General features: G+C 37.4%; 1 pseudogene; it reads left to right on the forward strand.

The window, feature by feature from the left end:
* Positions 1–6967: 6967 nt before the first annotated feature.
* The window catches only part of LOC112996418 (vesicle-associated membrane protein-associated protein B/C-like), a 66456-nt pseudogene continuing 49426 nt past the window's right edge, over positions 6968–23997 (forward strand).

Consider the following 23997-nt stretch of genomic DNA (forward strand, 5'->3'; position numbering starts at 1 on the left):
TAATTTATTTTTGCATACTCTATTTTCAGTTTCATATCGTTTTGAATTCTAATTGTCCCTTGATGGAGTTGTAGTCCTTTGGGGCTGCTATTGCTTGCAATCATAATAGACATTCTCTGAATGATGGAGTATATTATTTGACTGATGCTGTATGATTAAATAATTCAATTGCAACATTAAAAAAAACTTTACATAGCCACATAGTCTTAACATCTGTGCAGTATTAAAAGAATCATAGCTAGTAGATCAAGGGAAGTTTTTAGTTCCCTTTTTTGTCCCTTTCTAGACCACTTCTGCAATATTTTGTCCAGTTTCAGGCACCCCAAAATGAGAAAGCTGTTGATAAACTGGAGTGAGTTCAGTGGAGTGCCCCCAGGATGGCCGGGGACTGGAGCACTTGCCTCGTGAGGAGAGGTTGAGGGGCCTCAGCTTGTTCAGCCTGGAGAAGAGACAGCTTTTGAAGGGGCATAATACTTAAGAGGAAGTTGTTCAAAGGACAAAGTCAGGCTCTTTACTGTGGTTAAAGGCAAGAGAGGAAAAATCAGGAAAGGGAGACACACAAAAAAGGCAGGAAAGAGAGACACAAAAGTCAAACTGAAAGAAGTAGATGCAGACTGGATGTAATAAAAATCATTTTCACCCTGAAGACAGTCAAGCAGTGGAGCAGGTTACCCAGAGAGGCTGTGTATTCTCCATCCTTGGAGATGTTCAAGACCTGGCTGGAGGAAACCCTGAGCAACCTGGTCTGAACTCAGGGTTGACCCTGCTTTGAGCAGGAGTTTGGACTAGAGACCTCCTGAGGTTCCTTCTAGCCTGAAATATTCTATGATCATATGATTTTACCATTAGAATTTTTGTGGAATTATCTAGATTTTTTGCTTGAGAAAGGGATAAGTCTGCAACAAGAAAGACTTCAGTTAAACATTGATAGAATAGTATCTTCCTTACAGATTGAGCACCACATGGTTATTTGTCTCTTTGAGAATATTTACCCATGTGCAATCATTATAATCATAACTCTGACCCCTAGTTGAGTTTCCTCATAAATCAGATTGTTATTATTCAGCTGGCTGGAGTTGTTTGATGCCTTTGTTTAGACAATGGATACCGGCAGTATTTGTTGGATATATTTTGAAAAAAAAGTTAGCAGCCTTTTCAACATTAGAGGTGTACATATTTTCTTTACACTACAGTTTTAGATCTCTGATTTCTTAAGTTCAAAGTACACTCCTGAGGTGTCAGAATGTTTTTTTAGCCATTTTGGAGGACAGAGACTTAGAATATCTTCCAGTAGAAAAACATCCTAGGGAGACTTGCCAATATGTGGCAGGCTGTGCTTAACACCAAACAGTTTGACTAGTACAGGACAGGAGGAGCTAGCCGTTTACTGACCCAAATGCATACATTTCAAAAATATCAAAATGAAATAAAATTTATGTCACTATGACCCAACATTCTTTTCTGTTGGACTGTTTCAGATATTTAAGATTTGATCCAGTCTATTAAATTTTAGAATAATTGCCTCCTTTGGAGTTTTGGGCTTGGCCCTTATTCATTCTTGTAACTTCAGTGATTACCCTTTATGTAATATATATTTCCCTCTGAATAAGCTCCATGTGCTGCATTATGAAAGACAGGGCACAAAGCATAATGAAGAGTATGTGATGACATGCTAAACATGAATTTTGATCTATTAATGATAATGAATAATGATAATGAAGTTTGATCTATTTGTATGTTGCAACATTGGTTTGACTTGAAACAAAGTCTTTGGTGTTGTATCAGCAAATAAAATGACATTTCAACTTCAGGAATGTCAAAGTATCTCAATTTGATTGAGTGTATCATAAACAAATATTTTACCATTAAACTTTTTTTCATGTTCCAGAATATTTTCAAAGTTTCAATTTGTAATCCCTAATTGATCTAAAAGCCTAGAAATATCAGTTTCTTCCTAAGTAGATGTTATGCCTTTTCACTTAATGCTAGTGACCTGTTTCTTTATAGCTTCCATCCCTAGAGAATGCTCAGTATACCTATTAACAGGTAAAATTGCCTGATATTACCAACAGTAGGCGAATATAAAGGAAACAATGATTTGCTACCTGTAAGTATTGCTTTTGATATCATTGCTATCATATGATGTATATGCTCTCAGTCCACAAGTGGTCTAAAGCAATAAGAAGTTACTTTGTCTTTAGGCACTTTGACTAATCTACACAGAATTCAAACTGTAGAGGCTTCATAAAACATGAACACAATCGTTGAATTCAGGATAGAATTAGTGAGAACATGTGAAAAAAAGTAAGATTCCCCCCCACACACACCCTTTTTATAAGACAAATAACTCTATTGAGGCTTCAAATACTAATTCTGTTGTCATCAATGTAGATGAATCATTTGACTTGTAATAATTTTTATTATAAAGCAAATCTATATATTTAGTCTGTTCTGTCATGGTCATTGACTAACCATCAGTGACTAGATGTAATTCATATTCAGCTGCAGGACTTCAAAATTTTTTATGGAATCTCTACATTTTACCTCCCATACTTTCCCGTCCTTACAATCACTTCCTACCCTCTTTTCTGATCACCTTCCGCACTGCACTTGATGCATTTAGTCTAGGTCTCTTACCTAAACTTTCTGTGATTCTGGAAAGCTTAACAAGGTCTTCCTTTCACAGCTTCTGCTTTGTATATTTGCCTCTCTCAGGGCCTTGAGTACACTAATGGGTCTTAATTGCCCTTATCAGTGTCATATGTGGCCTCCACCAACACACCTGCAACCTGCTGGCACCAAGTTCTGCATAAGAGCAGGCCCTTGGTTAAGGTTCCTGTTTGCTCTGTTGTGTCCACTTTTTTCCCAAGTATTGGCCTGGACTATTTGGGATTTTGGATGATGCTGTACTGAGGACCTGCTAGCTTCTCTCATCTCTTTTTTTCCTTCAGAGCTTCTCCCATATGATTCTACCTGTGTGTGCCCTGAGTGAGCTGCGGTCTGCTTGCCTGATATCCAAGGTCTGTATTCTGTGACTCTTCTTCCTTGCTCTCCTCAGGATCTGTCTTTAGTGCTGCTCCTTCATGGTCACTAAAGCTGAGGCTGCCCTGGATTGCCATTTCCCAAGCTGTATTGTTATTCAGCATCAAATTGAAGTGCCTCAATGCTGATATCTTTGTGCTTTTAAAATTTGAACTAAAAAGGGAAGGAATGACCTGAAGAGTTCACTAGCAGAACTTATTATTAGTATTCCTTTTGCAGTTGTAGAACAGAGGATGAAATAATACATCTGGAATCTGGATTTGAACTTGTTTGGGGGGTTTTTTTGGTGTTGGTGGTGGGAAGAATGTGGAATGGATCTTTAGTTATTACTGCAAATCCACTCTCTGTGCCAGCTTTCAAAGCAAAGCAGTGGGGAGCACTCAGAAATTCATTTCTTCTCACGTATAGGGGGCTTTAGCTCCTAAGGTTCTGCATCATCCTTAGCCTGAGCCTCCCCGTGAATTATGTGACCTGGCTCCAAAATAAGTTGGAGTGTGTGAAGTGTACAGCACACATGATGTTATTCATAATGCATGGGATGAGCATCTGAAAGGACAAGCAACAACTTCTGAATAGGCTCTCAAATGGATCAGGTTCACCCCTTATTCCAATTTTATTACCTTCTTTGTTACAGAAGCAAGCTATCTCCAACATAGCAATGACTTAGATGCTCACTGTGAATCACTGCTACTTCTAAGATAAGAAAATATAACCATAAAATGACCAAAATGGAAAGCGTTGAGAAATCATTCTGTTGTAGAGTATAATGAGATCTGAGAATTGTGTGAAATTAAACCAGTTTCATGACAATATAAAGACTGAAAAGTCGTTTCTTTCTTGTATGCAAGCATTATTTCAAAAGCCAGCATAATAAACACTTGAGCTTTTTCCTCTGTTTATCATTACCTCCCCCTTGTCCTGAGCAAGACTTTTATTCAAATAGTCTTGTTCCATCTTGATTATTTTTTTTCCATTAGGGAATAGAAATCTTTGGAAAAAGTTATCATTAGGTCTCATGAAGGGAGAGAGTTTGGCTTTGCTACTGTGGGTCACGTGATTGCTGTATACAGTCTCCACACAGTTGCTGTATATTCGTCCTTCCAGTCTCCATGATAGACTAATATGTAAGGAAGCCTCTTGCTGTGAAGTCATCTTGTTTTTGAACATTGTCTCTAAGTTGACTGAAGAGATATGCTGCAGGCATGTGCAGAGAGATCTGAAATTTTATCACCTTCATTAGTCATCTCTTATTCCAGAGGCCATGTAGCCTCACTAGCAGGGTGCTGTGCTGGCTTTTCATACACCTTGAAGGTAATTTGTCCATTTGGAAAACAATTTTAAGAAATACAAAGTAACATTCTTACTGATACAATCTGTGTTACCATGGCGTGCATTTCCCAACATAATTTTGCCAGTGTGTGTTTGGATGCGTGCTGATCTAGAAAACTGACAAGCGTGAAGAAAACAAAAAATCTTTTCTCCAAGAAAAAAGTGAATTCCACAAAAGAAAATGTTGAATTATTCAATTGCTTCAAGCTTACATGTGGTTTCTTGACACCCTGCTGTTCCTTTCTTGCCCTTCTCTTTCTTATTTTTCTGTCAGGGAAGATCAGAAAGAAACAGTCTTGTGAAATTGAACCAGTTCAACACTTAATAATGTAAACAAATTGAGGGGAAAGTTAAGTTTCTTTCTGCAATGTTAGTTTATAGCTGAGGCATAACTGATTCTCTATTAAATATTGAAGATTACTCTTGTAGGTTGGAGAACTTGTAAAACACTTGCCGCCGGCCCCCCCCCCCCCCCAAAAGAGGGACTTGAGGCAACTTTTGCTGTCTTGTGGCAGACTTCTGTGAGAAAGTCGCACCGCATATCCAGCTGACTTAAGTTCTTTTATGGTACCAAAATATCTGAGCAGCACACATACTGATAATAGTTACTCCTTCAAAACTCTTGAAATAGATCAGAGCTATTATTCTTATTTTACAAGAGGGGATTTGAGTGACAGAGAAGTAAAGGAACTTGCCACAGTTTATATTAACAGGCCATGGCTGAACAAGCAGCTGAATCCAGTTTTCTAAGGGATATCAGTGCTTAACAGAGAAAAAGAACAACAGCTCTTTGAACCATGAAAGAGTCCTGTGCAATAAGATGGCATGTGACAGCGATTCATCATGTGGGAGCTGACGAGCAGTCATTTGCTGGTGGAGAATAGCTAGTTGTTGCTGCAGTAAGCATGCTGCACTGCTTGCAGAGGCTCAAAGGTCAGGCTGCGATCTGCATTTCCTATTCCTGCTCTGAACAGGGGTGGAGGCGTGCTATGGAAGGAAGATTCAGCCTCTGGAGGAAGCGAACCTTTCAGGTCACTGTCCAACAATTCCTTTCATCAGAATAAAGAATCATATGGATTCCTTTAAGAATAGTACCGAGAATACTGTTAAAAGGGTAATTTGGCACAACAGAGAGCCCTCATAACAGGAGAAAGCAGATTTTTCTTTTCCTCTTAGACTTTTCATTTTTCTTATTTCTACTCAGCTGTATCTTGTAGCTGCAAAACGTTACAAGCTCTATTCTAGTCATGTTGGTTGTCTTATTTATTTGCAGCAAATATCTTCCCAACACTAAAATTCTGTATCATAACAAGGCTTTTATTATCCCAGCTCCCTTAAAATCATTGTGTAGTAGTTAATGGTTATTGATATCTAGTGCAGAATTACAACAAAAGCAGAACTGCAATAAGGAACCGGAATTCCCCAAGGCTGGCTGGCTGGCTGCTTTCCTACTTCCTGACTACGGAGATAACTCTACATTTAATCTAAGTCATAGGTCAGAACAAATATTTTCAGAGTATGGTGGCCTAGATTTTCTGCCTCTTTGCTAAGGGGACTGCTCATTGCCAGCTTCTGCTTCTGCACACACCTACCTCACTGTTCAGCTGAAAATTTGGCTAGTATAGGAGTGCTGTCAGCTGGCATAAACAAATTGTGCTGTTTCTAAGTACTTATGTCTGCTATAACCAACTGCGGGGCACAAAGGAATATAACTTTTTTTGTGACAGCACTCTCCCCATCCTGCCCTGAGTGCTCTTCTGCAGAATATAATGTGGAGCAGCATAACTAAATTATTCCCTGAGAATAGTGTGTATTAAAATATTCTGTGCAAATTGACTCATTGGATATTGACTCATTTGTGAACAGATGCTAACTCATTCATCTGTGGGCTGCATCTTTTTTCCCCCCTAGGGTATTTCCTGACGGTTTATGCATATTTGCTAGGCCAGTGCCACCTGCTTTCCTTGCGTCCAGGGGGTGCGTATGGGTACAGAGACCCCTTACTCTCTCCTCTGCTCCACGCAGGCTAATTATGCCTCGAATATTTAGTATTGCTTTTGTATCTATGAATCTCAGCTGCCGCAGATTCTCTGAGAAAGGGAGCTTGATGTTTAGGAAAGGATTCATGGAAATGAATATGAAATGTATGCAATTTAAGCACAGAACTCTGCAGTTTGCCTCTGTATGACCAAAGATAGTAAATACAAGTAATATTCAACTGTTTTCACCTCACAGAGTCAATGAGTAGAATAGGCAATCACATAAGTTCCCAATTCCTTTACACTTATTTTTCATAGCAGTGTAGGATGTGAAAGTGTTGGGGACCAAGATAGAATGACGCTGTGCAAGACAGCAAAGAATCTTTAAAGTAGAAAGCAATGATGTGGTAACTATGATTTGTGGCCAGAATGTGTGCATGTGAGTTGCCAGTGATCATGATGTGCCTTCCTCCCTATGTACCAGCAGCCATGATGTGCCTTCTTCCCTGCGTACCAGCAGTCACGGTGTGCCTTCCTGCCTACGTGTCAGCAGCTACGGTGGGCCTGTCCTGCTGGCCGGCAGGCCTGCCTGCCAGGGATCAGGAGATGTTTTCTTACCTATCGCAAGATGCCACAACGCTTAGGAGATACTTGGAGGAGTGGCTGGGCTTGATTGCTATATAACCAGCCGTTGTGTTTTCAATAAAGGATCTTTTGCACTACCCTACCTCAGGTCCATGTTGTCATATGCCACATGAAAGTGTGCGTAGAAATGACGTAAGTCAAGAATGATGTCAGTGGGTTGTTAAAGGTGGGGGGAGGGGGTTTTGGTTTTAGTGGGGTTTTCTTCCTTTTCAGTAGTGGCAGGAAAGAATGATTTCTGGAAAACAGTATGAGTTCCAGCTAAGAATTGGGTTCCAGCAATAACTGTTAGGCAGGAATATAGGTATACTTCCACTGATGATACATGTATGGATTCATTTTGATATTAGAAAGTTGCATGAAATTGCTGAGCTGTATTTTGCCTTTCTGTCATCCAAATAAGTGTTACTCATTCAAAAGGCAGGTGGATATAGTGGGCCTTGGTTTTGTAGCTTTCGTCTAAGTTTGGTATTTTTAATCTTTCTTTTAGAAATAAAAAATGCAGCTTTGTTAGGTTCATTACATACTATTAATGGAATAAAACAACAAGAAATGAAATACCAGATACTTGAGAATGTAAGGTGTGAGTTTGATAGGAGTCAGTGATTTTAAGCAGGAACACAGCTGCAAGTTTATAAGATCAATCTTCTGAGACATAACTAAGAATGATGTTAATATTTGCTTTGTCGTTTTAACCCTGACAGTGACTCTAGGCAGCCAGTTTATTGAGCTACATAGCTCCTTTTGTGTATCAAAATAAGTATTTTTCAGTGTGCAACACTGTGGTTTCTAATTCTATTAGCTTTTAATCCACTGTCCCCAAAGATTCTGAGCATCTATGTCCTTTGAATAACTATATAATAATAGTTTTCCATAGTGTTCTCTTATATATCCTGTAACTTTGGGGAGGGTGGGAAGCAAAGTCAGAAACAAAGGTATGGAAGTGTGCCTGTAAATCAGTGCATAATAAAGACAATCAATCTTCGCTATGTCAGAGGGAATACAGATTTTTTTTTCTGCCTCTATCTTGTGTCTCATGTGTGGTTTGCCTACATGGTTTAGTCAAGCAAATGTGATGTCAGTGACTCTTAAAGTTGTTACGTGTTTTTCATCTCTGTTCCCATACAGTGTTATGCCTTTTTAATGTTACTACTATTATTGGCAAGGTATTTTTATATTATTTGTGGCTATATTAAAAGCTGTTGTCTTTAGCTAGAAAAATCACTCTCTTTGCAGATATTCCCACCCTTTGCTAAGAAATTCAATGTTGGAAATATTCTCACTGTTTTTCTATTACCTATCACTGGACTGGGTCCTTGTTCTTTTAGTCAACTGATCAACCAACCATATTAGGACACCATCCATAGAAGCTGGTCCCTTTATTTGTGAATAACAAGGAAAAGGTTTTAAGACTTACTCCTGAGGCCTGATCATTTTTTGAATGGAACTTTCTGAATTTCAGTTGTATCCTCCACTTCTTTCATGAGAAATTAGCTATGGAAAGTGACTCTGGCAGAGAGATCGTTAAGACTGGAAGTCAGGTTTCCTAGGTCCTTTTTCCTTCTTCTCTTACTCATTTACTTCATTAAGCAGCTTATTACTCTCCTACCTCTTGATCACCTATTTCTCCTGTTCAAGTCCCTTAGAACTGCATGTTCCAGGACTCCTAAAAATCAAGCACGTAGTATTTTACCCGTCTTTAAGAGGAGCACAATACTTAACGTAAGATCTTTGGATACTGGCTGAGTATTTTCGAAATCCCACATCACCCTACAATTGAAGGTAATAGAAGTTTATATCACTGAATATATCTCATGAGCTGGTGGGTTTACTGTTGAAGGTTGCTTCCATGGACATCAGAAGTGACAGACAGTAGAATTTACCTTCAAATAAGCAACCGAAATAAACCGTGACTGGATGAACTAGTCAATATCCCCTATCCTTATTCACTTAACTCAAGACTGAGGCGCTGAACAAATACATATCCTACTTTTGCTGATGCTTTCAAAACAGAGTATTTCCCCTCCTCTTGTGAATTTAGCATTACTGAAAAGTGAGAAAGCAAAGCACAGAAAACCGTTTTTCCCTTAGCTTTTACTGTGTTGTTGTATTGCTGCTTTTTTACCATGTAGCATTAAAGAACCATGGATTTAGGTTATCTTTAATTCTTGTCTCTGTGGTGACAATGATGAAATGATGCATCTGGAGAGGGATGTCTGAAATGGTGAAGTAGCTGGAGATGTTTGCTTCTGTATTTTTAACAATTGGAATCAGTAAACCTGACAGGGAGAAAAAAGGTTTGAAGGCTACTTTCTGTTTGTTTCCTTTAACAGGAAGGTGTATATCCCTTTTCTCCCATGCCTCATTTGTTTTCCATCCTCAGGAAGAAGGAATTTAAAAAGCTGGAGACTTGAAAGCATTTTGCTAAAATATATTTACGTGGTGAGTTTGGCAAATGTATTCAAATTGTTCCCTCCCTATGTAACACTCTACTGTGTTTCTCTTATTTTTAACTAAAACTTAATGTTCAGGTTTTTTTGTCTAAAAGTATTCTGCATATTGTAGAAGAGACATAAATTAAGAAACATGATTGCTTCTTATAATTTCATATTCTTTAAGCAATAAGCTAATTAGATCTTAGTGTTTAATCTATCCATAAATGTGAGAACATCTACTGTTGATTAACTGCATTTCATAAACATTCAGTTGTTGCACATTTGGGTAAAAATGTCAGAGAACTCAGTAAATATTTCTGAGTTTCCTTTTTTGAACACATGTATATTATCCTTTTATAGGAGCAGCCAGAAGTCCAAAATAGAGACTATGTGAAAAATGTTTAGAAATCAGAATATTATTCTTCTTTCATCCTTGTTAATGAGCATATCAAAAGAATCTTTTGAAACATCTTCTGGTTGTGTGATCTGCAAATTGATGACTAAAGCTGTGCTCATTTTTGTATTTTAATGAAGTTTTAGTGTGGGAGAGGTAGCAGATTGCCATGTATGTGCCCTCTTTCACTGTAGGATAACATATAAACATATAAATTGCACAGACTTCCTCAGTGTGCTGGTTTGTAGCCAATCCTTTGTGAATGCCTTCAGGGGTGACAGAATAGTGGTTTACCTATCCATCCAGTTCTTGGACAAAACGTGTCCCACGGTAATGGATTTTGGTGTATGAATACCATAACCTCAGAATTTAGCTGAGATTGAAAGTTCATTGATCAGTGCGCATAGGAAATACATGAATAATTTTTATTAACAGAGAGTACTCAAGAAAAAACTGCTTGTCTAGAGGAGAAAAATTAATCTTTCCTTTCTGAATTAGTGTGTGTTACTTCCTAAGCTTTTTAGCTCAACGCCTTTTTAATTGAAAGCTGCTAATCAAAGTGTAAGGTTTATTTCCTAGCTATAAATGATGACTAGCACTCCACCACTCTTAATTTTGTTTATTCTGGTGAAAAATACTATCCTTCTGACTTTGTTACACTTGAATTAGTGATAATTCAGTGATACAGCAATTTTGATGAGGGCCTGACTCTGTGATCTTTACATATAGTGACTCTCAGAATTTTTGTAGTATGAATTCATAGATATTGTAGTAGATTCTAGTGATGTGCTGAGGAAGAATGTAGAAGCTATAATAGTCCTCCTTATGTCGGAGAAGAAAAATGTGTGAAAGGTAATGGTTAAAGGTCTGAGTCCTTATTTAAGGTAATGATTTATTCCACCAGACACTTTTGTTTTTAACTGTTAAATAATACCTGCTTTATAATCTGGTTGCTTTCAGAGATTAAAATTTCAGGGGAAGAAACAAATTCATTGGAGAACTAAAATTGAATTTACAAAAACAGTAAGCTTAATTCTTACAGTATTCATTTGCCTGGAAGCAGGTACAAGCAGGAGTTGAGATTTGCACTGATTTATATGTATACGTGCAATAAAGTTTGTAAGAGAACTGCACATTAGGCCAAATTAAATTGTTTAGTGAATGAAGAAAAATCAATGTTTTATATTGGCATGCAAAATCAGTTGTCTGAATGTAGGTAGTTTCATTACAAAATTCTCTAATGCTTCAGATACTTTGTTTTGCTATCATTAAGACACTGGCTTGCTTTTTATGCATTAGATTTACTCCTAAAACCAGAAGGAAATTAATATAGCCCTAAATGAGAAAGAATGTTTACTATTAATATAGCTTTTTTTATTCCCTTTAATTACAAGAAACATGGAATAAATGCCTTTGAATGATGCTTACTAACTTCAGTTCATTCTGGATCAGACCCTTCATCATGGTCAGGCCATGGCATCACAGCTACTGATGATTTGCTTTAGCATAGTTCTGTTGTGAATTTGATTTATACATAGAGGGACAGTCAGCCCTGTGCTCCTTGGCTTCTAGTACTAACACAAAACTCTTAGTCAAAAAAGCATCATCTCATCACCCAGGAAAGTGTCATATGGGATTCATGGTTAAGATAGCATTTTTACAAAACATTGTTACCTGAAGTTTCCTGAAAAGGGAGGTCTTTAATGAACCATGTTGTTAGAAGACAAAGCTGATGTCAAAATGTCTGATTTACTATAATGCTCTTTTGTAGGACAAGACACACAATAGGCATAAAGCACACGTCTCTGTAGTCAGTCTGAAGTCCTGGGCACAATCTCAAGCCAGAGATTTCACATTTGTGCTATGTGGTTTTACTGCCTGAACTCCAAAGGAAGTGGGATACACCCTCCTAAAGAGGAAGGCAAATGTTGTGTAGCTTTTCCTACTGCTGTGATCACTGACAGCAGAAGCTCAAAAAAGTCACTTCTGACTGCTTTAGTCTACTTACAAGCCAAAATTTTGCTCATGCGTTTGCTCATTGTGTTTAATAATGTGTTGTATGTACAGAAAAACAAATATTTGTGGAAGAAACTGTTTTTATAGGTTTAAATTGGGGTAGTAAGTGTAATGTGGACAAAAGAGAAGGAGCATGCATTGAAGGAGAAGGATACTTTAGATCTGATTATGTTAACCGTGGAAAGCTTTTGGTGGGTAGTGAGGACAAGTACTTTTCAGTTGTGAACGACCAGTGTAAAACAGTTTATGATGTGGCAGCATTTTTATTTTCTAAGTGGCTAAAATGTTTTAAGCAAGTGAATAATGAATAGTGAATAAAAATAGCCTGGCTGAGATTCAGATCTCAGTGTGGATGCTCAAAGAGTGTGCAAGAATGAAAGCCTGTTCATGCAAACTTTCTGCAAAAAACTCTCTGCAAACAGAGAATGGGAATGGTAGGAGTAAATCTGCTTGAGAAAATCTTCATGGACATTGACTTTTTTCTACCTGGAAGCTGCAGAATTGCTTTGACTTCTCAGTTGCAGAACGGCATAAGAAATATTGCAGAACTTGGCGAAAGTATGACTTTTTTGACAGTGCTGCTCTTCCTTAAATATACTGTTACATTAAGAATTTTGTGCAGTTAAACACTGTTTCCTGGAGGCCTGAGTTAGAGTTTAAATCTGGAACTGTACATGAATAAATTTTCTTGAAGACTGCAAAGATGTTACTGGTGTTTAGACCTAGTCAGGTCAAAAACAGATGGGGTGGAGAGTGTGAAATACACAATTTGTTTCTCGTTTGCTGTACAAGATGTCCCTTTAAAAGAATGTGGTCTGATGGCAAAGAGAACCCTGAGGTCAGTGTCATCCTTGTTTCAGCATGCCAAAAACTTCTAAGAAAGGCGTCTGTGCCTTTCCCTGGGAGTAGCTGAGCAGGCTCAGCTGGGAGGCCGCAGGATCCGTGGGAGGGATGTGGAGCTGGCAGGGAGGGCTAGGGCCACAGTTTTACAGCAGTCAGCACGATTCCTGTGCTACCAGAGTCAACGTGATGCTACTTCTGGGACTGGATGAAGGATCTGCCCCGCAAGGGCACTGCGATCCAGGGGTAGTCTTGGTTCCCAGGTTTCCTATCCCCTCTGTCTTGTTCTTTCACAAACACTAAGACTCTGGTTTCAGTCATTGCTGCTTAATGACTTATCATGATTAAATATCTTATCCTCTAAAAAAGTACTTGTAGAGAGGTGAAGTGGAAGTTTATGATGCACTGCTTTGAGGAAAAGCAAGGGCAGCTCCACCTCTGGCCAGGGGGCCTGGGGCTCTGTACCACTATGAGTTTTCTTAGTCAAATCTGCAACAGAATGACTTCGATCCAATCTCTTTGAATTGGTGGAGGAATATTTTTATTTGTGTTTACAATTTTCACACTTAAACAATTGTTCACTGTTTATCACTCTAACAGCAGCAAAGACTTTAGATGAGTAGGTGGAAAGATTAGTGTCATCTTCAGTTTTGAGAGAATCTAGGAGAAAATGCAGAGAGAAAGTAAACTTTCCCTTGAGTCATCATAAGGGAAGAGGAAATTTATAAGTCTAGTTTTTCTCTGCTAGTTTTTCCTGAGTGTTTCCATATACACAGTGCTTCCATTTGGTTAACTGACTGGTGTGCTTCGTCTGGTTTCAGTTGAATTATTATTTTTTAATCTGTTTTCTTTCTGTTTTCATAATGTGGACTTTGGGGTTTTGCTGTGCTTTGTGGCTAATTCTTAAATTTGTGGTATTGGTGAAAAGAGCTGGACCATAATATGCTGCTTGTATGCAGTAATGTTGAAAAACATTGTTTATCCTGTTTACCCCTTAGTTGATAAAAAGTTGTTATATGTAAAACAAGTATTGAATTGTTAAAAACAGTGGAAAAGTTGGTAAAGAAATTGTATTGAATTCTAATGTGTTTATTTTGAAACTGGTCCACTAGTTTTAATTAGTGGGGGGGTTTTTAACCGTTTAGGTAAATGAGGGAAATTTGGGAAAAGTGTCATCAGTTTCCCCTCATACTTTTCCTTTGCTGGAGATGATGGTAAGTCCTTGCAACCAGGGCATCTCTGTCTTACCATCTGGAATAACAAGACCCTTCTCTAGGTTCATGTTGCCCCTGGCTTCCTGGCTTAGTTGTTCAATTTTTTTCTCAAGGTGTTGCATAAAGGAAATCAATATGCTCTTTAAATAGTTTATCTCCCCTCTGTTGCTCTTCTATGTAAAGTGCCAAGGACATCTAATGGGTTTCCCTTCTCCAAATATTACATTGATCATTGCAGATTACAGAGATACTCTTAAAGGCTGGTTGAAGCCATCAAGAGGGTGAAGGCTCTTTATAGCACTTGGGTATCTTGCTGGTGGGCTTTTGGGGCTTATTCACAGTCATCAGCCATGTCAACATTGTTGCTCATTTCTGCAAACAGAGCAGCTGAATGCTAGGTAAAACTGATCAAAGGGCACCCAAGAGTGACAAATGGAGTTCCTCGTGTGACATAAATCACATTTTAAACAGTTTCTGGTGGGTGTGTCTTAAAAAGAGGCACGTAAGTGGCTTAAAATTTGGTCAGTTTGTTCAGATTTTGACCTTTGTGATGCATAGTTTAAGTTCAGTTGAAAAGAATATAATAACTTATTATATAACAGCAGTAAAATACAACTAGTTAAAGCTCAGCAATACTTAGTTAAACATTACCTGGGATATTTCTGATGGTGACAGTTGAATTTCAGCCCTGATGAAAAGAATATAGCAAGAAATACCAGTGAGAGTTTGGTTCATTAGCACAGTAGGAGTTAATGCTTTGGATTTTAAAGAAATCTATACCATTCTTCATTATCTTCAGTATCAAAGATACTTTATAGTTATAAGGTATCTTTCTTTCACTTTTGACTTTGATTTTATCAAGATTCACTTTTTATCTGTAACCCTGTCCTTATGTGTCTGCAAGGTTTGACTTTTGCTCTGTATTGTATTAGACCTTGTCTACATACAATTTCAGAAATGCTGTAATGTTATAGTTTGAGCTCCAGCTTTGTAGTGTGCCTGCAGTTTTACTTGCGTGCATTTCGTGGATGGAAATACTAGTAGGAGAATACAACAGGTATATGATTTAGAGGCTATCTCTACTCTTGGACTACGTGTGAGGTATGCATAAAAATTGTGCATAAACAAACTACTTTGTATACAACTCTTTATTTTTATATATCAGTAAAATGCAGGTTTTCCATTTTGGCCTTATTTGTGCAATTTTCTAGTGCCTTACAAATCTGCTGCTTTACTAATAGGCATGTTCAGGATATCTGAAGTACAGTAAAGCCTTAATGAATGGGTTGGAAAGGAGTCTGCATTTAGCAGCGCACACATAATAAAATCTGTGCAAAGAGGTGGGGATCTCTTTGATATTCAATAACACTTTAATAACATGGACTTCGAGGCTACAAAGCTACACTGATTCTCACACCTCAGCCAGCTTACTGAGTCTGGTTATTTCTCTACAGAGACATGTTACTGGCCAGAGTGTCTTATGCTCAAATTTCATTAAAAAAATAGTGTGACTTTTAGTAGGCAACCAGTGCAAGATGGCTTGTCAAAAGAAAGCAGTTAAAATAAATTTGATTAAAAAGTGTCATTGTTTTTTATCATCACGTAAGGCCCAATCTTGTTTCAGTTCATGTCTGTCTTGCTCAAAAGTTTTACTGCTTCTTTCGGTGTAAATTGAATGGGGCCCTGTACGTTAAGTGTAATTTAATAAAGCTTCGCTCCTGTTTGTTGAATTACACTGAGAAGCATAGTAGTTTTTCTCAGCTGTACCTCCACTGATGGATCTGAGACACTTTACTTTCTGCCATCTCCCCATTTTTAAAAGATAATGCTAATATATTCTTCTATAAAAAGTTTTGTCACCCCTAATGAAAACTGCTTAAAAAAGAAAGTGTGAGGGTCCATAAAAATCAGAAGATAATTTTGCTTTAATTTGTATTTTGGGGCTGGAGATGCATACTTCAGCTGTGCAACAGTTGTAAAGTGAGGCATGGGTTTTGTCTCTGTTTAGATGAAGAATTGGAAAGAATATGAAACCTGTTTTCACTTTAGGCCACTAAGAAATTTCAAAGGCTTTTATTGAGTTAGCATCTATTACCTTTCTAGAGGAAAGAAACCACATTTAATTTGCATGCTGATTAAATATCTTTCATGCCTTTCTAGATTATTCTTAATTACAAAGGTTGTTGCCATAGTAACAATTTATATCTTCATTTCGTAGTATATTTCTTTCCACTTTTTTGGCTCATTCCATTTATCTACCTTATTTGTTATTTGAACTGCACATAAACTTTAGGGGAGCTTATCTCTTACAGCTTTGGGGAAGGAAAAAAAAATGCACTGAAGCAGATAGATAAGTGTTTAGTATGCAGCTAGTTCAATTACCAGGAAATATCATTTAGACTACTTCCTTTAATAGAGATGCTGGCCTTTGAAAAGAATATGTAAGAAAATAAGCCACAGAATCAATTAGATTCTCCTACAATTCAGTAAAATACAAAACCACCATTTAAAATGTGTAATAATTTTTAACTAACAGCCATAATTTTAACTAGGTACATGAAACACAGATAAGTCAGAAGCATTTAAAACACTTCAAAACAACCACAATGCCTAAAGTCCATTAATATTTTAATTAAAGTTTCAAAATATTGTTCATTTCTCTTTTCTTTATTATGTTTATTTCTTCAGAGGGCAGACTTTATGGCTGTTACTTTGTTCTGTATAGTACTTCAGATCCATTTCACGCTTCAGTTGTACAATAAAGTCACTTGTGCTAGTCTTTCCCTCCTTGAAATACTCAGATACACTTATTTGTGTATTTGTTTTGCTGCTTTGTAGCAGAGGTGATCTAATACACTTTTCAAAACTGTAGAATAAATTATGTGAAGGATATTCTGCTCTTTGGAATTCAGTACACACTCATACCTGTTATAGTGTGTTATGGAGATTTTGTCATATGCTTTTAGAAATGTCCTTGAGTTCTTTCTGTTAAGTGATCATCTTTAGCATTAGTATTTAAAAACCAAACATATTCCCTTCAGACCTCTCACTTAAAGATGTTTCCCTGCCAACATAAAGTTACTCCTTCCTTTTTTCCCCTGGACTGAATCATTAGGTGAACTATGTACAATGCCAGACAAATTTACGCTAACACTGTGTGTATACATAACTACATGTACATATTGTATAAAAGTTATGCTGACACTCTACATAAAAATATATACGCTTTTCTTGGTAAAGCAATAGATCTTTTGGTTCGTAAGTCTAGTGCCACACCAGCCTTTCTTTCAGAGCTTCTGCTTGGGATGTAGTTCTGGGTGTCAAAAATAGTGCCTATAACTAGGCCTTTCCTTGATCAAATGAGGATGAAGGGGACCCAGGGGCTTTGGACATGTCCTGCACATGTCACAGGAATCAGTCTAAGCCCTGTCACTTTCTTCCAACTTAACACTCTCATGTCTTTGAGGGAGTCATTTGTATCAGTAACTGAAGTATTACTGCTCTGTTTTTTTGGCATTATATACTCAGCCCATTGGCTCTAGGAATAAGGGATGAGAATTTTCTGTGCTGTCGTATAATAGGGTAAAGCTCTAGTGCTGTGACATCAGTAAGACTTTTTTGGACAGCATTCTCATGTGGCTAGTGCAAAAGAAACATCCCTACTTAGGGTGTGTTGATATGAGTTTAAACTATCTATGTGCAATAGCTTCAGCATGATTAGGACAGATCAGATTTACCTTGCAGGTATAAATCAGTCCGGGTGTTTGCAGACTTTGAAATGCATGGGAGTTGCTGTGAATACACAGAGCAACAGACTACCTACACTAGGTTTGATGCATCCTTTGAATATGTTGCATGTACAGTGTGCCCAGGCCACGTTTGCACTTTCATCATGTGTAGGTCTTGGGTGTGTGGTAAATTGATCATGACCATGTTAGACCTATGAAAAGAATCTAGTAAAGTAAAAGCCACAACTGGCAAATTAACAGAAAAATCTAGAATGTGTAGGGTGCTGACTTTGTTTAATTAGTTCTAGAAGTTTCTAGAATTTTTCTCAATTCCACTCTAGCATTCACACAGTTGGTTTTGTATTACTAAGCCTGGCTTTTTGAAGACTGTATCCTAGTCTAGTGGGAAAGGAATCTCAGGAGAGTTTTACAGCAACATTTGTCAAATAAGATCCCCTGAAGAATGAGGGGGACCTTTCAAATTCTTTAGGAAGTCGGAAGTGTGGAGTCTCTGATACTTATCAGCAATGACCTGGCAGCTCACTTGTGAATAGCATGTTTGTTCTAAGGTTTTGTGTAAAATCTTTACAGCCTGCCTTATCCTCACTGTTACACAGTCCTTGCAAACCAGATTTAAGGTTATTTATTTGCTTAGTCTGTGTATGCATTAAACTCGGCCATTGGGCATCGCTGTTGTTCAATGGTGCAATCCTGAGCTATGTTCGAGACTGTTGAAAAAGCAGTTGTCAGACTTCTAACAGAGCTCGGTTGTTCTTGAATTATAATTTATAGCCATTCTCATACTTGATTAAAAGTATGCTTTAAAACACTCTGACAACGTGCATTTTCTTAGTTTTAAAGTGGGACGGTTAATAGTTCTCCTGAACACCACAGACAACTGGGGCTTCCCTTTTCTGGGTCAGTTGCTTGGTTACTAGTGCTGAGATGAGTTGTCCCCCAGTGTATCGGCAGAATAGTAGTAAAGGCTTTGTGGTTACACAGGTTAAGGTATAAATTGTACGTTCTCCCCCTTACCGCTCTGCTGTTCAGTGGGGTGCTCCTATGCACTGAGACTTATTCCTTGGGAAAGGTTTAGACTGAGCCTTCACTGAGGTTACCAGACTGGCAAAATTGTATAGTTCCTGAGGCCAAATCAATATAGCCTTGGACTGTGTTCAGGCTGGATCTAAAAATAAGCTAGAGTTTTTTTTCCCATAGCTTGAGATGACTGCCCGAAGTCAAAAGTTTCATTGCGCACTGTAGACAGTTATTATGTCACTGTCTGAACTGCTTTAGTTTCCAGCATAGCAACAATATTTATGGGCTTCTGTCTGCGTTTTCCTTTTTATTCAGGCTGTCATTCTCTGCCACATTTTAAGACCCTTTCCCTCTTTTTGGTGCCTTGGTTTTGCTTTAGGATATATTAATTTGAAAAAGTTAAGCAGTCTGATCTCTAAACTGCTTTCTAGCCAGCTAGGAGTAAAGGGAGCGCGATCAGTTTTATCCAAGGTTGGCCAAAGGCAATGAACAAAAATAGCAATGTATGCATATTTTGTTGTCAGAGCATCTGTGGTGTTTTCAGTATTGCATATTTGCTAACATATTATGATTTTGTCAATTGTGAGAGGTGTAAACTGAAATCCTTTGAAGACAAAGGAGGAATTGTCATTGCAGTGGTCTTTAAATTGCTTGCATTTCCAGGTGTGCTTGTGATTGTGAAGAAGAAGTCCATCTCCCTTTTCCTGAGCCCTGAAATGGTAAGTGAAGTGTGTTTCTCTAAGGTATAAAATTATTCAGAACTTTCTATATTATAGAAAGGAGAGCTGAAATAGATTACTTTCCAGAGAATGCTTTGCAGCTGACATCTTTCTCCTTCTCAGAGCTTCCTATCACTCTTCAGAGTATATAAGCTCATATAAATACAGCTGAGGTTAAATTTTCATCTCTTCTTCCCTGAGCTTTTATTCTAGTTTCATTTTCTTTCTATATTGACAGGATTTGAAAGACATCATATTGAATAAACCATGGCATGAAGTCTAGGCAACACCTCATACTCTCTCTTCTAAATTTAGGTGACTTTGCATAATGTAGTGTTATGTTAAATCATCCTGCTTTGCATTTCTCTTCTCTGTGTGTTTGTGAAATGCCCTTTTCCTCCTTATGGGTTCATATAAGAACCTAGCTTGTGATGGGGGCCTTTGACAAAATGCAAGCTGTGTGACCCGAAGATTTTAGGTTCCTTAAATTAAGATAACCAGGAAAGGAGAATCTGACAAATATTTTGTTTGTTTTAAATCCCCCAGGACTTGACTGCTTTCCTTTTGGTCCTCATGTCACATGAGAAACAAGATTAAAAAGTAATATTTTTCAGTTGACTCTAATGTTTTGGGCAACCTTGGGTTTGATACTGATTTCCATGTGGTGCTTTTGCACAATAATAAACTATGGTTCTTTTAATGATTTTTTTTTTTTTTTTTTTTTTTTGCTGATTCAGAGTCAAAAACTTGAATTTTTCACATACAAGACACTTAGAAATGTAGGATCTAACATCTTGAAAGGTTTAAATTGCTTTCGTAAAGTGTTGGCTTTCCAACTTCTTTACATTACTGTTTTTACATAAGCATAGAACATCTGAAAATGTAACTAGTATTATAATGAAACTAAAGAGAGTAGACTAGAAAACATAGCATTCACATTGTCTAGATGTAAGAGACTGTATATGATACTTAATATAAAAAAATTTTTTGTAATAAGAGTACATTGGAGTATTTAATATGGCTTGCAAATGAAACACTCCCTTAACTGAGCTAAATGTTCCAAAAGGGCCTACCAAAGATGCCTGAAAAAATGATTTCTTTATTTAGAAATGGGGACATGTACTGTCTCATACTATTAGTTCTAGTATTATTATTATTAATTTGTATTATTGGATGACTGTAAGCATTTTTATTGTGAAACAAAAGTTCAATAAATGAGATTGCAATACAAGTCTGGAACAAACAAATAGTTGTCATCTCACAGAACATACAATCTGTCTAAATGGTGTTAAACTATAATTATGCTTCTACAGTTAAGCAAAAAGTTTTACTTGATAGCAAGGGGAAAAATTAAATCTTTGTTCTCAATTTAAATAAGATGTTAATGGAATCATGAGTTACTTGCTGCTGAGTTCAAAGTAGGATTTTTTTTCCTTTTTTTTTATGTTTAGTGCTTTCATCCTATGATATATATTTAAAAAAAAATTTTCTCCCTTCTGCAGTTAGTGGTTGATTTTTTTTTTTTTTCTTTAACTGGGAAGAGAATTAAATGATTGTATAGCACTTGTGAAAATCTCAACTTGAAAGTCTGTTCCAAGTATCCACAATGGCTGGATTTCCGGTGACTTTACCAAACTTTGGGTTAGGTTTCATTTAAAGAGTCATGAAAATAGATTATCTGTCCTTAAGAAAAGGTCCATCAGCTGCTTTGACATATACCACATCTCTCTGGGAAAGGTTGCCTCTTTTCCAACTCTTGGTTCTCTTTCTCATAAACCACCTCAAACTTTGTCCTCCTCTGTCTTCTGCCACTTACTATCACCCTTCTTGATGCACTTCCCTCCAGGCTCCCATACAGCTTCCTTGGTAGTGCTGGCTTCTGTCCCATCCGTCTCTGTTGTAGTTCACAAATTCCAGGTCTAGCTTCCCAAGTCTTTTGAAAGGGATTTCTCTCAAAAGGCCTGAATTTTGATTTATGAACATGAAATCAAAGGCAAGTCTGCCTCCTGGGTCTCAGTTCTGATGTTCAGGACCACTGTGGCCTGTGACAGCTGTTGTAAGAGAAGTCCAGCCAAGCTGCTTTCCCCCATTGCCCTGGCCTGGAGTGCATGGGGCTATGTGGTTCATAGACTTCTCAGTATAGACTATTAGCTCTGAAAGTAGGACAAGATATTTTTCAATAACTTCTAGTTTCTCAACTTCAGCAAGTCTCTACAGTTTCTAAATGTATATATTTTTAATAGACATGTTGGATTTTATACAAAGTGAGCTGAAGTACAAAGGCTGTTCTGCAGTCCCTATATGTCCTTAATGAGTTTCCTGTAGTAATTATGAACAGTCTTCTCTATTCCAGTAAAATATAGGTTAGGGAGCAAAACTGAGACTTTGCCTCAAAGCAACTATAAGTAAAGTTCACTTCAAGGAAGCAAACTTTCTGCTGTCTGCTTAAGAGTGATGGTTGTAGCCTTCATTGCATTTAACTGCAGGTCTTTCAAATTCAGTTGACAAAACTGACATAAAATTGACAAAGAGACTACTTTATCTATTTTGAGATGGAAGACTTTTTTTTTTTTTTTTTTGGCTTGGTCTTACAGGAAAGACATATTTCATGCTGAACAATCTCATAAATTCACTTTGGCCCTATTCATCTTTTGCTATAATATTTTAAAGGAAGAGACATTTAAGGAGTCATATCTTACCTGCCAGCAAAGATGAATTAGTTCAGAATGTACATTGTGCTATTCATTTTTAAAGGACTGTGTATTGCTGAAGAAAGTTGACTGTACTTCAGTGAGGCTATATTCATAGTGTAAACTAATATATGATGAAGTGTCCTGTATTCTTAGCATGCTAAGTTTCAGGTGTCATGCAACACAATTCTATTATTACAAAAGTTATAAGGATGTGTATAAGCCTTCATGGTTTAGCTATTGATTTTCTTAGGTGCACCATGTATAGAAGAAAACTGGGAATGTATGGCTTGACTGAGGTTTTCATGTGAGTCACTTGTGTTCATAGAGGAAAGGATGCTGTGCCAGCAGCTGTGTCTAAGTCAGAACAGTAAGAACAAACATGGACTTTGCATGTGTACATAGGAAGATTGGTATGCTGTGCAGAATAAATGTGATCTTTCTTTCACTTTTGTGACCTTTGCTGCAATTATTGTGCTATTTGATTCCTTAAACCCTGGAAACTGAAATGAATTGAGATTGCACCTGAATTTTTGCAGATCCTTCTTCCTGCATGAGTGTATGTGAGGGTTAAAGTACAATGTTCTCTGTTTGAATAGTAGAACTGACTACAATAGTCATATTAGTCTTAAAGTATTTTATGACTCTTTAGAATATGCTGTGATAGCTACATGGCACCATTCACTTAAATTACTTTGGCTTACATGTCATAACTGAGCTGTGATTATTGTCTGTATATGATTTCCTTCTCAAAATAAAACATGTTTATCTAAAACATCGAGGCTCAGATGATTAGTGCTACCTTGTTAAAATCCCTGGAACCCAATCCTATGGGAATATGGAAGTGAAACATTTGTTACTGGTGAGAGGGAGGGTTGTTTGGGGGTTTTGAATCTTCATTTGCGACTTCCTTGTCCTTACAAGCTGTTGCTGTGAAAAATCATTCTTTCTATTTAAAAAAGTAAAACAACACCCTGCTTCCCAATGTGGCTTTTGCATGACTTTTAAAACTTGTTATGGGCAACTAAATACAGCCTTAAAGTGATCACTTCAGCTCTTGCTGTATTGCCCTTTTATTAAATGTTTTGAAATTATGTTAGTTTCCCTTTTTCTTTAATGAGAATGGCTGCTTTCACATAACATTATTGTTGGTGAATAATTATAGTTTAAGATTGTGAAAAGGCAAGGAATGACACAAATGCAATAGTAAGAGGTTATGTGGCCAGTGAAACTCATCTTTGTATTGCCAAGAGCTCCTCACTATGGTTACTTGTACTGTTACTTACCAACAGGATAGCTGAACACCTTTGCCATAAACCCTGTAACAGAAGTGCTGGCTTTGAGGAAGTCTCTGACATGTTTTAGTTTTCAAGGTATAACAGCCGTGTGGGAGAAGATTTTAAACTGTTTTTGCCTGAATTGTTGACGTTAAAGGGTTAGATACTCTCCAGTGTAAAGTATTTGTTTTATGGTGGCTTTCTTGAAGAGTGTTTTTCTGGCATGCTAGGACAAAACAGGCGAGTAGTTAGTCTGTGCTAATTGTAGGATGGCTTTATTAAATGGTGAAGTCTAACTCCTCTCTGGTATGTTTTGTCTTTGGGATCTTCACTGTCTTATTGGCTGCAATTAATTCTCTTCTCCTCCCACAGTCTTCCCTTCCTACTCGTGCACTTGGTCTTAAGGGTTTGCTTACAACCTGAAGTTACTAAAAGTCAGGGTATTTAACGGTAGACTGAGCAGCATGCTAAATTTTTTCACTGCAAGAGGTACAAAATTATTTAATGACCAATACTATATTTTTCCACCTAATCATTCTTCTTTCTATGCAGAAAAAATGGTCATTGCCTTCTGTAACTGAATACAATTCATTATGACTGACAGGCAGCCCTATCTTATCACAGAGCAACATCACGTATTTTATTCATCTTTTT

This window comes from Dromaius novaehollandiae, chromosome 2, assembly GCF_036370855.1.
Source record: "Dromaius novaehollandiae isolate bDroNov1 chromosome 2, bDroNov1.hap1, whole genome shotgun sequence".
Classification (NCBI taxonomy): Eukaryota; Metazoa; Chordata; class Aves; order Casuariiformes; family Dromaiidae; genus Dromaius; species Dromaius novaehollandiae.